This window comes from Podarcis tiliguerta, assembly GCF_965153285.1.
Source record: "Podarcis tiliguerta genome assembly, chromosome: 5".
NCBI lineage: Eukaryota > Metazoa > Chordata > Lepidosauria > Squamata > Lacertidae > Podarcis > Podarcis tiliguerta.
The window spans coordinates 52,965,768-52,978,639 of NC_139538.1; the positions used below are offsets into that span (position 1 = coordinate 52,965,768).

General features: G+C 40.1%; 1 protein-coding gene across 3 annotated transcripts in view; it reads right to left on the bottom strand.

The window, feature by feature from the left end:
• The window catches only part of FGFR2 (fibroblast growth factor receptor 2), a 113,929-nt gene that overhangs the window by 40,946 nt on the left and 60,111 nt on the right, over positions 1–12,872 (bottom strand). The gene's annotated exons all lie outside the window — the stretch shown is intronic.

Sequence of the window (12,872 nt, forward strand, 5' to 3'; positions counted from 1 at the left end):
TCACTAATTGTGAGCTATAATCATGAACTATTAATAGTACTGATAATAACATTACTGCAAAGAACATATATGGCATCATCTCATATACATGTTGGTTATGTAACAGCCTCAGTCAAGGAACCATTATAGATTTTCCACAATTAGGCCTACTGGGTCTGTCCCAAAGGGTACCATCAGTGCATAGGACCATTACCTCACATGAACCAGAGTACCGGTGGTCTTTCACCAGCAACCACTACTACCTCATATCCATACCCTGGTTTGTAGGTAGTAGCTCTTGAAACTCTCAGCTTTAGGGAACTGCTTTTAGAAGACATGCTTCAGAAGCCACACTGTATGCCCAGAGCTCACTGTGTGGCCTTCTGCGTCATGATCACAACTGGCAACTACTGTTCTAAAAAACAACTTCTATTATTTCTTTTAATAATGGGCTTTCCAAAGCTCTGAACTCATGAGATCATTCTGTGGTTTGGGCCTTTGAAAGACTTGGTACCAAACGTAAAAGGGTCAGCTTATTAAGTTCCATCATCCATCATCGTGAAATGATGCACAATGGTCTTTTTCCAAAATTGTCATCGGGGAGAATACTGAATTGGCTTCTTGGCAAAATCTGTATGTTCTTATTCATCAGCTTGAATTATTTCACAGCAATCTTGAAGTATTAAGACTCAGCAGTAATTTTATGCCATTGGGAAGAAAACACCATTAAGGGATTAGAAGCTAATGATTTTCCTTGACGCTATTTGGAACTCAAGAGTATCTCACATGTCAAGAAATGCAATCTTTTTTGTTCTTGTTCTGTTTCATTACATGTTTGTTTCTTTATCTGATATTATTTTGCCTCTCATCTCAGGGCAAATTATAATAAACAGGAAAATAAATCAAACAATTAGACACCTGAAATGAAAAACTTATTAAGTGCTTTATTTTTTGGTAAGTGTAAACAAATTACACACAATTTCTTTTGGACTGTTCATTTATTTTGAAGAACCCACTGGGGTTGGGAACTTTTCGCCTTCCTGATGTAGTGGAATACAACTTCCATCAGCTCCAGTCAGCATACCCAATGCCGATCAGAAGATCAGCGCTTCCAATCCCCGCGACGAGGTGAGCTCCCATTGTTTGGTCTCTGCTCCTGCCAACCTAACAGTTCGAAAGCACATCAAAGTGCAAGTAGATAAATAGATACTGTTCTGGTGGGAAGGTAAACGGCGTTTTCATGCACTACTCTGGTTCACCAGAAGCAGCTTTAGTCATGCTGGCCACATGACCCAGAAAAAACTGTCTGCAGACAAACGCCAGCTCCCTCAGCCAGTAAAGCGAGATGAGCGCCGCAACCACAGAGTCGTTCGTGACTGGACTTAACTGTCAGGGGTCCTTTACCTTTTTAGAGATATATTAATTATTAAAACCAAATTATAGTGATTTGAGGAAACATTAAAAGCCATCCAAATTCCAAATAGCATATAGTCTGCCATGCAGTGCAATCCTATACATGTCTGCTCAGAAATAAGGCTCACTGAGTCCAATGGGATTAAGCTCTGGTGCGTTTGTATAGGACTGCAGCCTTTAACATGTTGGCTTCCAAAAAAAAAAAAGGTGTCTGAAAAGCACAACACTGGGGTGTAACAGCAAATAATGACACTGCCAAACAATAGGATCTTTAATAAAGGCCATATATTTGGCACTCTGCAAATGCCTATGGGGAATTTACTTACTGAGGCAGCGCTGGCAACATACTACAAAGCAGAAGCCTTATTTAACTTGTAGCTCTTGCAGTGCTGTTTTTAAATTACTTCATGGCTGTATGTTGGATGGTGTGTATGACTTGAATTCATCCAACATAAAAGATCTGCTATAGTTAAGGTCTGGGAACATAAAAGGCCTTCATCTGGTGACAAAAAAGACATCTATTTAAGCACCTATAAAGCTTCTCTGGGAAAGAATTTCATAAACAGGCTGTCATGACTGAGAAGGCCCTCTTCTCACCTTACTTAAGATGGCAGGGGCACCCAGTGGAAGCCCTGCAGAAGATGTGTGGGCAGGTTAATACTGTATGGAGAAAGTGGGCCTTCAGGTCCCAAGCAATGCAGAGCTTTAAGTACTAATTCTGAACAGCACTCAGTAATGGACCATGGGGCAGTACAGTTCTTTTAGCACTGGTGAGTTGTGTTTCCAATGCCCAGTCTAAATTCGTATTCTAGCAGCTGCATTTTGGACCAAACTGCAGTTTCTGACCAATCTTCAATGGCAGCTTCACATACAAAGCACTGCAGTAGTCTAACCAAGACTCAGTGAAGAGAATACAAGGGTAAGGGAATTTAAGCTTTTGTATTGATACATATTCCTAATGTATAGGTATTTCTTATTTCATTCTTAAAATGTTTTACTTCTTCTTTTAGGACAATGACCTCACAAATTGGTATCAAGTGACAGAAAATTCAAATCACCAGGAAAAATGAACAACGTAAGGGCAGCGTGAGAGGGATCACATCCACAAAGCCTTAAACATCAGGGAAGGCTAAGCTGAACAAACAGTTCCAAAGTGGGACTCCAACAATTCCCTCATGGAGAAATGCATAAGCAAAGCAGGGAGAGCTCATGGACCTCTTTGGAAGTGAAGGACATGAACAAATGCAAGAAAGCGCAACTCCATCAACCTTCTTATATTTGCACAAGCCACTCTCTGTGTGTTGCCTTGTCAGATGTAGGAATGGTATACTTTAAAAAAAAAAAAAGTGAAATGCAAATTGTGGTTTAATGTAGCAGTTAATATTTTTATAGTCCTGGAGAAAACTTATAAAGCTTTCCACCCTTTACTAAATAAGCTCCAACTCCATCTCCCCTACCCATGTTTGGGTACAAAAAGAAAAAGAAAAAACAAGTATGATCTCGCTTTAATGGAAACCTTACACCATCTTCCAAAACATATTACAATCGCCTTCAGTATAAAATGAAACCTTAGAGAATATTATTTAAAATGTTTTTAGAAAGTCAGTAGGCCTCATGTTTCATTTATCCACATCAGGGTTTGATTTCCTTCACGACCTTACTTCTTGCCCTTAAATGGGGGTGGGGAGTCCCCAAAACCATTGGCAGGGGGTGGGGGGAGAATCACCACTAACATTAACACACAATGTGTTTTGTTTATTTCACTTGAAACTTTTTAACTTTTAGCTACATGTGCTAGCTTGCCTGAAATACATGTAGCTGATCTGAGGTTGGAATCTTTAGCTCTAACATTTTAAGGGATGTGTAAAAGTGTTTACGTAAGGCACTGGCTGTGGATGATTAAGAGTAGAAAATGTTACCAAAGTTTGAGGCATTTTAGTAAAGCACTGCATATCAAAGCAATTGGCTTCTTCAGGTACTTCATCTAATAATAAATGACTTTCATTGACTGCAACATTAAATCTTGAACTTGATTGCTGCCCATTGCAATCCAATTGAGTGCAGCAACTGTCACTGAAAGACTAAGGCATTCTGCATAAAGCTGTCATATACAGGTTACCTAATCATACAGAGTATGCTGGCTGCTAACAACACTGCTACAGTGAAGGATGCTGTTTCAAGGTAACAAAGCAAACATGTAATCTGGCCTAAAGAGATCCAGGCATCTATCTAACTGCCTTAGAACAGAGCTTTCCAAACTTTTCATATTGGTGACACACTTTTTAGACATGCATCATTTCGCAGCACAGTAATTCAGTTTTACTAGCAAACTAGATGTTAAACTAACCCCTTTCCAGACCAGGAGGAGCGCATGGAGAATTCGCACAACACACCTAAGCACTGCAGCTGACACACTAACGTCGCAACACACAGTTTAGAAAGCTCTGCCTTAGAAACTGTTGAATTTTCAGTGATATTACACACACACACACACACACACACACACAAACACTGCACTCTATGTGGGGCGACCTTTGAGGTGACTCAGAAACTACAACTAATCCAGAATGCGGCAGCTACACTGGTGACTGGGAGTGGCCACCAGGACCATACAACACCAGTTCTAAAGGATCTTCACTGGCTCCCAGTACATTTCTGAGCACAATTCAAAGTGTCGGTGCTGACCTTTAAAGTCCTAAATGGCCATGGCCCTATATACTTGAAGGAGCGTCTCTACCCCCATCGCTAAGCCCAGACACTGAGGTCCTCCTCTGAGGGTCTTCTGCTAGTTCCCTCACTGCGAGAAGTGAAGTTGCAGGGAACCAGACAGAGGGCCTTTTTGGTAGTGGCGCCCTCCCTGTGGAACACCCTCCCTTCAGGTGTCAAGGAGATAAAGAACTGCACAGCTTTTAGAAGACATCTGAAGGCAGCCCTGTATCGGGAAGTTTTTGGCGCTTGATGTTTTATGTTTTTAGATATGCTGTAAGTCTATCTAATGCAAGTCTAGTGGCTTTAAACTGTGACCCTGTTCCCAAGCAATATGAAATATTTGATAGACATACATGGGGAATGACTGCTTTACACCACTAGTATGACCCAAATTTAGATCAGGTTCCCTTTCCTTGTCCTCTCTTTCATTTAAGTGACTCTGCAGTCTCACCACTGATGGAGCGGCTCCAGCTATTTACTAAGCTCAGTCTTACGTGTTTTCCAGATGTTTTGGACCACAATTCCCTTCCTCCCTTACCATTGGCCATGCTGGCTGGAGCTGGGGAAGTGGTGCATTTAATAATCATTATATGCAAAGTATGCACGATTGCGACAAAATAAGAGTGAGAGGAAAAGTGGGCAAATGTTGCCATATTGTTCTCTTTTAATTTGATAGCTCTGTGGGTTTTTTTTACCAAAGCCTTTTCACTGCGCCTGCATGAAGCAGTGTATTAAAATATAAAATCTGCTGCAGTTCATTTGTCAGGTATCCAGATCGTGCCTGTGCATTCTGACTAAATATGGTAATTTAAAACATTAAACATTACATTGTTAGGCAGCTGTTGGTATATGGGCAAGTAGCAGGGGCGATAAGAGACTATGACACATTCCTGAAGAAGAATAAAAGCTGTGTTTATGAAAATATCTTAAAGACAAAGGCTAGCTCTAAAATACAAAGTACTGCTAAAGTATGCTAAATAAATATATTGGCCTTTTGGAGACCAATTATATTTTGTTCTACATCTGAAAACAGTTAAAGTAAAACTTTATTAATTCTTCATTCCAAACTATAAATGTTGAATTTTAAAACACACACACAACTTCAGAGCCTTTGCTTTCCCAGTGCTATAAATCCATCAGTATTCAGTATATGTATTCTCTTATTTACTCGTGCACAAAAAGGTCAAATAGGCACATGGGAAATAAATCTTTGCTAATTGAAACTTCAAAAGTTTCCATTTTGAACATGTAGATGGTTGGGTTGCATAAAGCATGCCAACACCTTTCCCTGTAATTTTTATTTAAGGGGCCTTTACATACAAGGGGGGAAGTTCCTGGACACTTCAATCTACAGTGTCACTGATGATCTTTGAAAGAATAAATATGCACTCATATATATTAAACAAAATCCTATGGAGTTCGGTTACCCTGAGTTCAGTTCAGGATTCAATGGGGGGAAATTACTCCTAGTAATGCAATCCATGCCAACAATTCCATGGGGGAGAGGAACTGTAAGCAAAGGGTGGTAGGTATCATTTCACCTAGAAAATAGCTATATCAGTGTCTGGAAAATAAGCCAGTGAATGTTTCTGATCTGGCTGCAAATTGCAGAGAAGTCACCTTCTAAAATGTGTTTAATAAGACATGGTGCAATTCAAGTTCTCAAAATCTGCATGCATTATTCTAGTAATCCTTATAAAATCCTTGTATGTTCATTGAATAAGCAGACAGAGGGATGAGACCAAGAGAACAGTGGTTTGCCTAAGGTCATGTAGTGAGTTTGTGGACAAAGTAAAAATGCTACATTAACCACACAGTCAATGCACATCCTTAAAACACTGCCCTTGCTACACAGGCAAGTAAAACAATTCCACTATCACTAGAGTTCAAAGTTTATAGGGAAGTTACGAAAAATTCTTGGGAAGTTAAGAAAATTTAGATAAAAGCTCTGTGATGTAGCCATGGACAGCTGACATACCAGAGTATCAGGTGACTCAGCACATCATCTACAAGAACTCTCATGATCCAATAATTTCATCTATTGAGACATCAAGTACAGCATCTCTGGCTGTGGTAAAGGCCAGATAAAGAATGTGGAAAGTGTTGAATGAATGTTATCTGGGGTCAGCCTTGTTCCAATGCTTGGCTCATGTGTTTAAGCATTCACTCATGATTCTGCTGTAACTGTGAGGAAAATTGCTACATAGCTGTTTTGTATGTGAGATGAAGCTCAAGAGCAAAATGATTTCTAGAGCAAGATTCACATCTCTTCATACCACACCTCTTTCACTTGCAGGCTGCCATGAGAAAGGATAAAATGAGCTATATGTTGGTTACAGGTGTGCACTGATCCACAGTGGGCCATTAGCTTTCTTACAGTGTGAATTTCTGATAGAAGAGGGTTGCTCCCCTCCCCCTTTCTGGCATGAGTCTCTGGAAAATCCCCAAAAATATCCATGGACTTTGTGCAAATGACAAGAGGATTGTGGCCATTAACTGCAATACAATCCACATTTAGATGTGCTTCAAATCCTACATGGAAATGAAGCACATACTGTTCTGCATTTCGGCTCTTTTTGTGAACAGGGATACCTAATGGTACAATTCCAATAAGACTTTCAGTGGCTGGAGTTAGGGTGAGGGCAGTAGACCCTAGATTATTCACTGCAACTAGGAGCATATTTGACTGAATAATCAGTAGACAAAAGGTATTCTCACTGTTTAAGCTCCTTTACAAATTAGCAGTCATGTGCACTTACAAGAAACAGTGAAACAATACTATTAGGGAAACAATGTATTGTTGAAATGCTGCAGAATGAGATTACTAGATAATAGCCAGTTTTAGAATCATAAAGAAACATTGGCAGATTCATTGGCAGATTCAACAATAATCAGATGAGCCAGAGTTCAGAGGTACATGTAGTGTTGTGTATGTGCACAATAAAACATTTACAATTTTTATTCCTTCGCCTATCTGAAGCCTGGTTCCTCAACATCAAAGTATTCTTATCTAGGACAGTTTGAAAAAAGACAGCATTGTTTAATCTTTAAAGAAATTTGCTGCCAAGTTCAACTCGTACCTCTGTCTATGTTTTCATCACTGATTTAATCCTTAGCAGTGTTCAGGAATCTGTATCTTTGCAAAACTCTCAGGTATGTTGACTATGGCTGTGATCCAGAGGTCCATGTATGAGCCTTACGCCTACTAGAATGTTTTTAATTTTCCGTTCTCAACAGTTGCTACTACAGAACCCCTCCAAACTGATTTTTTAGAACTCATGAGTTCAATTAGGCACACATCCATGCAGCTCCAGATACCACAGTTCTTGAAACTGCAGACAAAGAAAATATGCCCAGAATGAGCAATAGCCATTGCTAATCTTGTGGCCCACTATATTCTCCAGATATCTTCATGGATGGTCAGACTCATTAGGAGGTGTGGGGAACTTCTGGTTCCCCAGATGTTTCTGAGCAACAACCCCTAACATCCATGCTTCTTTGAGCTGATGGAAGTTGTACTTCAGAAACATCTGAAGAACCAAAGTTTCCCCACATATTCTCCATAGGAAACCTGGCATCACTTGGCAATAAAGGCTTCGCAAATACTGAACATGTGCACTCAGCTGGTAGGAAGTCAAAGCAACTGATGTCAAAGCAACAGATGCTGCTGCTTCTTTTCCTTACAGGGGAAACTGAGCAGAGTTTTCAACAAACATAATTCAAATTTTGTAAAGCTATTGGGTGTGTGTGGATGTGTGAGACAAAGTAGCTTCACTTAGCCATCCTCACCCAATATCTTAATAGGTAAGGAAGAACCATGTTTTTATCCTTCATGTTCTCTGCTAATTATGCACCCAGTTTTACCACACGAGAATCAAACTATGCTCTTTGAAAATGTATCTGTTACAAAGGTTTAAGTGATACAATGCACCTCCAGCCACTCAGAAGCTGCAGTATGCAACATGAATGTTCTTGTTTTAAAATGTTCAGTTGTCATCACTGGCTAGTGGTGTTAATACCAGTCTGCTCTTCATGCAGAGAAACCCATTGTTAGGCTGCCACAGTGTGTGTTTCATGAGCTTCCCCAGAGGAAGAGGCTGTCGTGTCTACCCTGCTAATCGTGGGGTTAACCACTATGATCCTTGTTACGGCACAGGCAAAACCCAAAGCTTTAGAACATCTGAACTACCAAGAACAGCTTTGCTTGGGCGAGGGAAAATATGGAAAGCATAACAATGAAATAGTGTGACTGAAGGGTTTCTGATTTTTTTTTTACTTTGTTATATATATAAAAAACATTTTTGGATTGGAAAAGAATAAAGCAGAACTACTCTGGAATGTGAAATGCAAGATGCAATTTCTCCCACACACGGCTGAAACATAGAACCAGCCAAATGGGAGACACTTCTAGAATCTTTTGGCAATATATCATCATATTTTTTTGGAGCTCGATAGCAGTTAGGAATGCTTGGAGATGAAAATCGTTTATGTCAGCCCCATCACAATACAGCCTTGCAATGGTACTGCTGCATGAGGTTGGTAATTGTGGTTGGAAATATAACACTGAAATGCCAAATCTGATACAGAGTAAAAGGGAAGGGTAGGTGGACTGTGCTATCATTATGGCCCCAGCCCCATTCCATCCAGGATACGATACATAAATGGTTGGTTCACTGGGTACATTCAGATGTTGGGATTATTGCATTCGTTTTCCTGGCTGTAATGCGAACATTCTGTCCTTGTTTCCAACATTCCTTTTACACTGAATTACAAATTGTGTTATAGAATTATGGGTTTTTTTTATTGATATAACACTATGTCATGCTAAATTTCATTTACACCAGCAGCAATGCTGTGACACAACTGCAGACGTCATTGGACATGTTGCTTTATGCACATGAGCGCTTGCTTTCACCCAAGATAATGGCAGAAAGATTACCTTCCCTAATTTTGGCATCCATGAAAAGGGTTGGGAAAGTACAGCACAAAACTCCTGCAGTTCTCTGAGTTAACAGGGCTGCAAACAGATTTTTTTCTGGAAGCATTTTACACAGAAATGAGCACCAAACTTCTGGTCGATTCCACTTGGTTTGCAAAAGGGGCTTTTATGTCATGTGAAAGAGTGTGTATCATGCAGAAATTATCAGGTAAGGAAACATCAGGGAGATGGAATGAAGTGCTGTCTGAGTATAAGCCATAGTCATCTTTATGTCATGTCCTTACCACTGTAACACACATACAACTAAAAGCATTACTAGGAAAGCATGGTAATGAACTACACACTTCGTAGGGAGAGAGAATGCAGCTGAATGTTGTTTCATAGCTACAGGATAAGAACATAGGAACCTGACTTAAGTCAAAAGCTGCCAGAGCCTAAGTGCATCTAGCTCAGTATTGCATGCACAGGGTGGCAGAAGCTCTTCAGAGTTTCAGATACAGATCTCTGCCAGTTGTACCTGGCAGGGATTGACCAGGGACCTTTTGCATGCCAACCATGCAGCCTCCACATAGTGCTGCTCTGCAGTATGAGATGTCAATATGTCCTAATTAGTAATGTTGATTGCAAAGCAATTGACCTTTCAATAAAACACAGGGCTAGAAGGCTGCCTGCTCCAGAAATGTCTCAATTTGGTTTCCAGGCCTGGAGAAAGGTTACAAAATTTAAAAATGATGATATTCTTTAAAGTGCAATAATTCTACTCCGGAGTTCTCATCAACTTTGGACTTGAGAGAGAAACAAAAGGTGTGGGTGGACGTGCATGTGCCCTGCTTTGCATATGTAAGAACTGGGGAAATGATAGAAAAGGGCTAGTTCTATACTCTGAAACCTGTTCTCCATTTTTCTTAAAAGTGTTCTTCCCCTGCAAAAGAGCCCTGTGCTTTTCTATTTCTCCAAAGTTCTGCAGCCTCCCTGGCTGCCCACGCTTCCTGATATGAAAAAAACCTCAAGGGAGAATTTACATCTGGGTTTAACTGAAGTCCAGAAATCTGGGGGCACTGGCTACTGTGTGCATGAGACTGGTGTGCTCATTTATTCAATAAGTTATTCATTTTACCTTCTTAATAGTTCAGTTGGAAGAGCATGAGACTCTTAATATCAGGGCTGTGGGTTCTAATCCCACGTTGGGCAAAGGATTCCTGCACTGCAGGGAGTTGGACTAGATGACCCTTGTGGTCCCTTCCAACTCTACAGTTCTATGATTTCTGCACTGACTTCTTCAAAAATGCCTTCACTTAAAATAAAAGGAGAATAACTGGCAGAAACACAGTGTCCATGCGAAAGTCCAGCCAATGATGACATGAGGTTTTTTTAAAGTGCAGGCATCTGGGGAGGCTGCAGAATACATATCTTAGAAGATATGGTTTGCAGAATCAAAGAAAGGACACTTACAAAACACTTCAGCTGCCATGAAATTAAAACACTTCAGCTGCCATGAAATTAAAACAAATGCAATAAATATCCTGCACCCCACTCATGAGAATTACATGAAAAAAAAATTCTCCACTTTGATAAGAAAATTTCTTTTCTCATTAATTCATGAAGAATGGTTATCAAAATTGCATAATATATTTTTGGCACAGCATTAAGAAGGACAGAGCAAATAGATGGTGAGCATATGGGCATGTAGTGGCAAGGAAGTAAGTTAAGTGAGGGGCTGTGTGATCCAAAAGGCGCAATGCAAGTATGACAGATCCAATGAGTAACAGCACCTGGATTTTTTTTTAAAACCCTTTGATAAGCAATGACATTCGCTAAGAGCAAAGCACACAGCCTCTAGCTCTAAACAATTTGTGTAGGGTTTCTTTCTTCTCCCTCTCTCTGAGCTAGTTGCTCAAGTGTTGCCAAAAGCCCATGCCAGGTGTAAAGTCCACAGTCAGGCTTTTCTCTTGCTTTGAAAGAAAGTTTCTTCCTTCTCAGTTTATCCAAATACCTAGAGGCAAGCACCAGTGTGGATTCCTGCCTGCCTCTGCCCCTGTCTCAGCACGTCCCAGCCCTCAAGTGCTCAGGTAAGTATGTCAGGCTTATCCTTGCTCCTGTAAAGAGTTAGTCAACAACTGCAAACCTCGCTGCCAGAAAGCAAGTTGTGACTTGGGTAGACTATATACATTTAACTCTTGCTGGAAATTAATTAAGCAGCACCTGAACGTTTGTATTAAGGATGGAGTTTTCTATAATGCTGTGGCAGAATAAGGTTCAACTAAACCTTGTAAGGACACCAACTTGAATATCCCCTGTGATAAAAAGGCTCTCCCTACACCCTCATCAACTACACAAAGGATATAACACTATTGTCAGAGGAGTTGTGGAATATTGTACAAAGATCAACATGAGCTTGAGCAGTCATTTGGAAAGGCCTGAAGGCTACCCTTAATTAATTCCTGAAAACAAATGAAATGTTTTATTATGTTTTATTTTTAGTGATATCTCACTACTGCTTTGGAGAAAGAGTTCTGCTAATACCTGTGGATAGGTACGTGACAATTACTCTCACACCCTTTATTGTGTTTTGTGTTTGGACTCCAGCAGTACAACCTACCCAACAATAATCTTACATAAGCCCACTGCAAATACCTATTTATTACACAGACATAATATATGGCTGCTGTTCCCTATGTTCATAAATTCCACTGTGCCTCAGAACAGCCATACATAGACTCAACAGAGCTATAATGCACAAGTTCACGGAGCTTCTTCCAGACTGACATAGGCTCACCATTGTAGACTTGTAACTTACCCTTCCTCTGACTGCTGTAATAATTACACACAAACCCTGTTGCTTGGTTGTAACACCATAACGTTTTTAATTATGGCTATCATCAGCCATACTTTATGTCAAAGACCAAGTAAGTGACTCATTTTCAATCTCTGTTCAATCCTTTCGCAAACTTACACTCAGTGGGACATGGGGGACAGAATCTACATGTGCAAAGTGTACAGCATGTTCCCAACACCCAAACCATAGTTTGGCCACGACACCTAGTATGAGTCACACACCTAGTATGAGTGTCTTATCCAAATTAATACATGGATGTAGACCAGACTTGCTTAATGCATAGTCGTTAGACTACAACTCCCATCATTTTTTACCACTTGCCATGCTGCCTGGAATTGTAGCCCAAAACATCTGCAGGGCACTAGATTGATGGAGCCTGTCTTCCACTCTTCACACACGATCAGTTTCCTACACATATGTCACTACCATTTATGAAATCAGTTACTCCCGAGGCATGCATGCAATGTTGCATGTAACGAACTTATGCACAGCAAGAAGCATGCAGGGGATTCAGTAAAATAACTACTTCTGTTCACTGCACATGATGGCATTCAGAAGTGATATCATACAGAAAATTCATGTTGAGTGAAATGGCCCATAACTCTTTTGTTTATAATAAACGTGACAAACGTCTCCCAATATAAGCTCTGAACAACAAGTTTAGTTTATATGGTACAATTCTTGTGGGGAAAGGATTACTTCCACAGGCTAAGACTCATGTTTTTTATTGCCATAATCATAAAATACAGACACATATTACTCAGTGCCTGCTCACCCTTTTACGTTCCCACCTACATTACACCCACTATGGCACTGTTTTAAGGATATGCATTATGGCAATCTTATACCTGGAATATGATAATTTAAAAAATTGACCAATATTGAAATTCCTGAAATTCTAATTAAAAGAAAGGGGTTGGGAGAGACTTACATGAATGCGGAGCAGGCAGGTAATTACTGGCCAAGTTGCCAATTTATATGGGAGATGAAGATGTA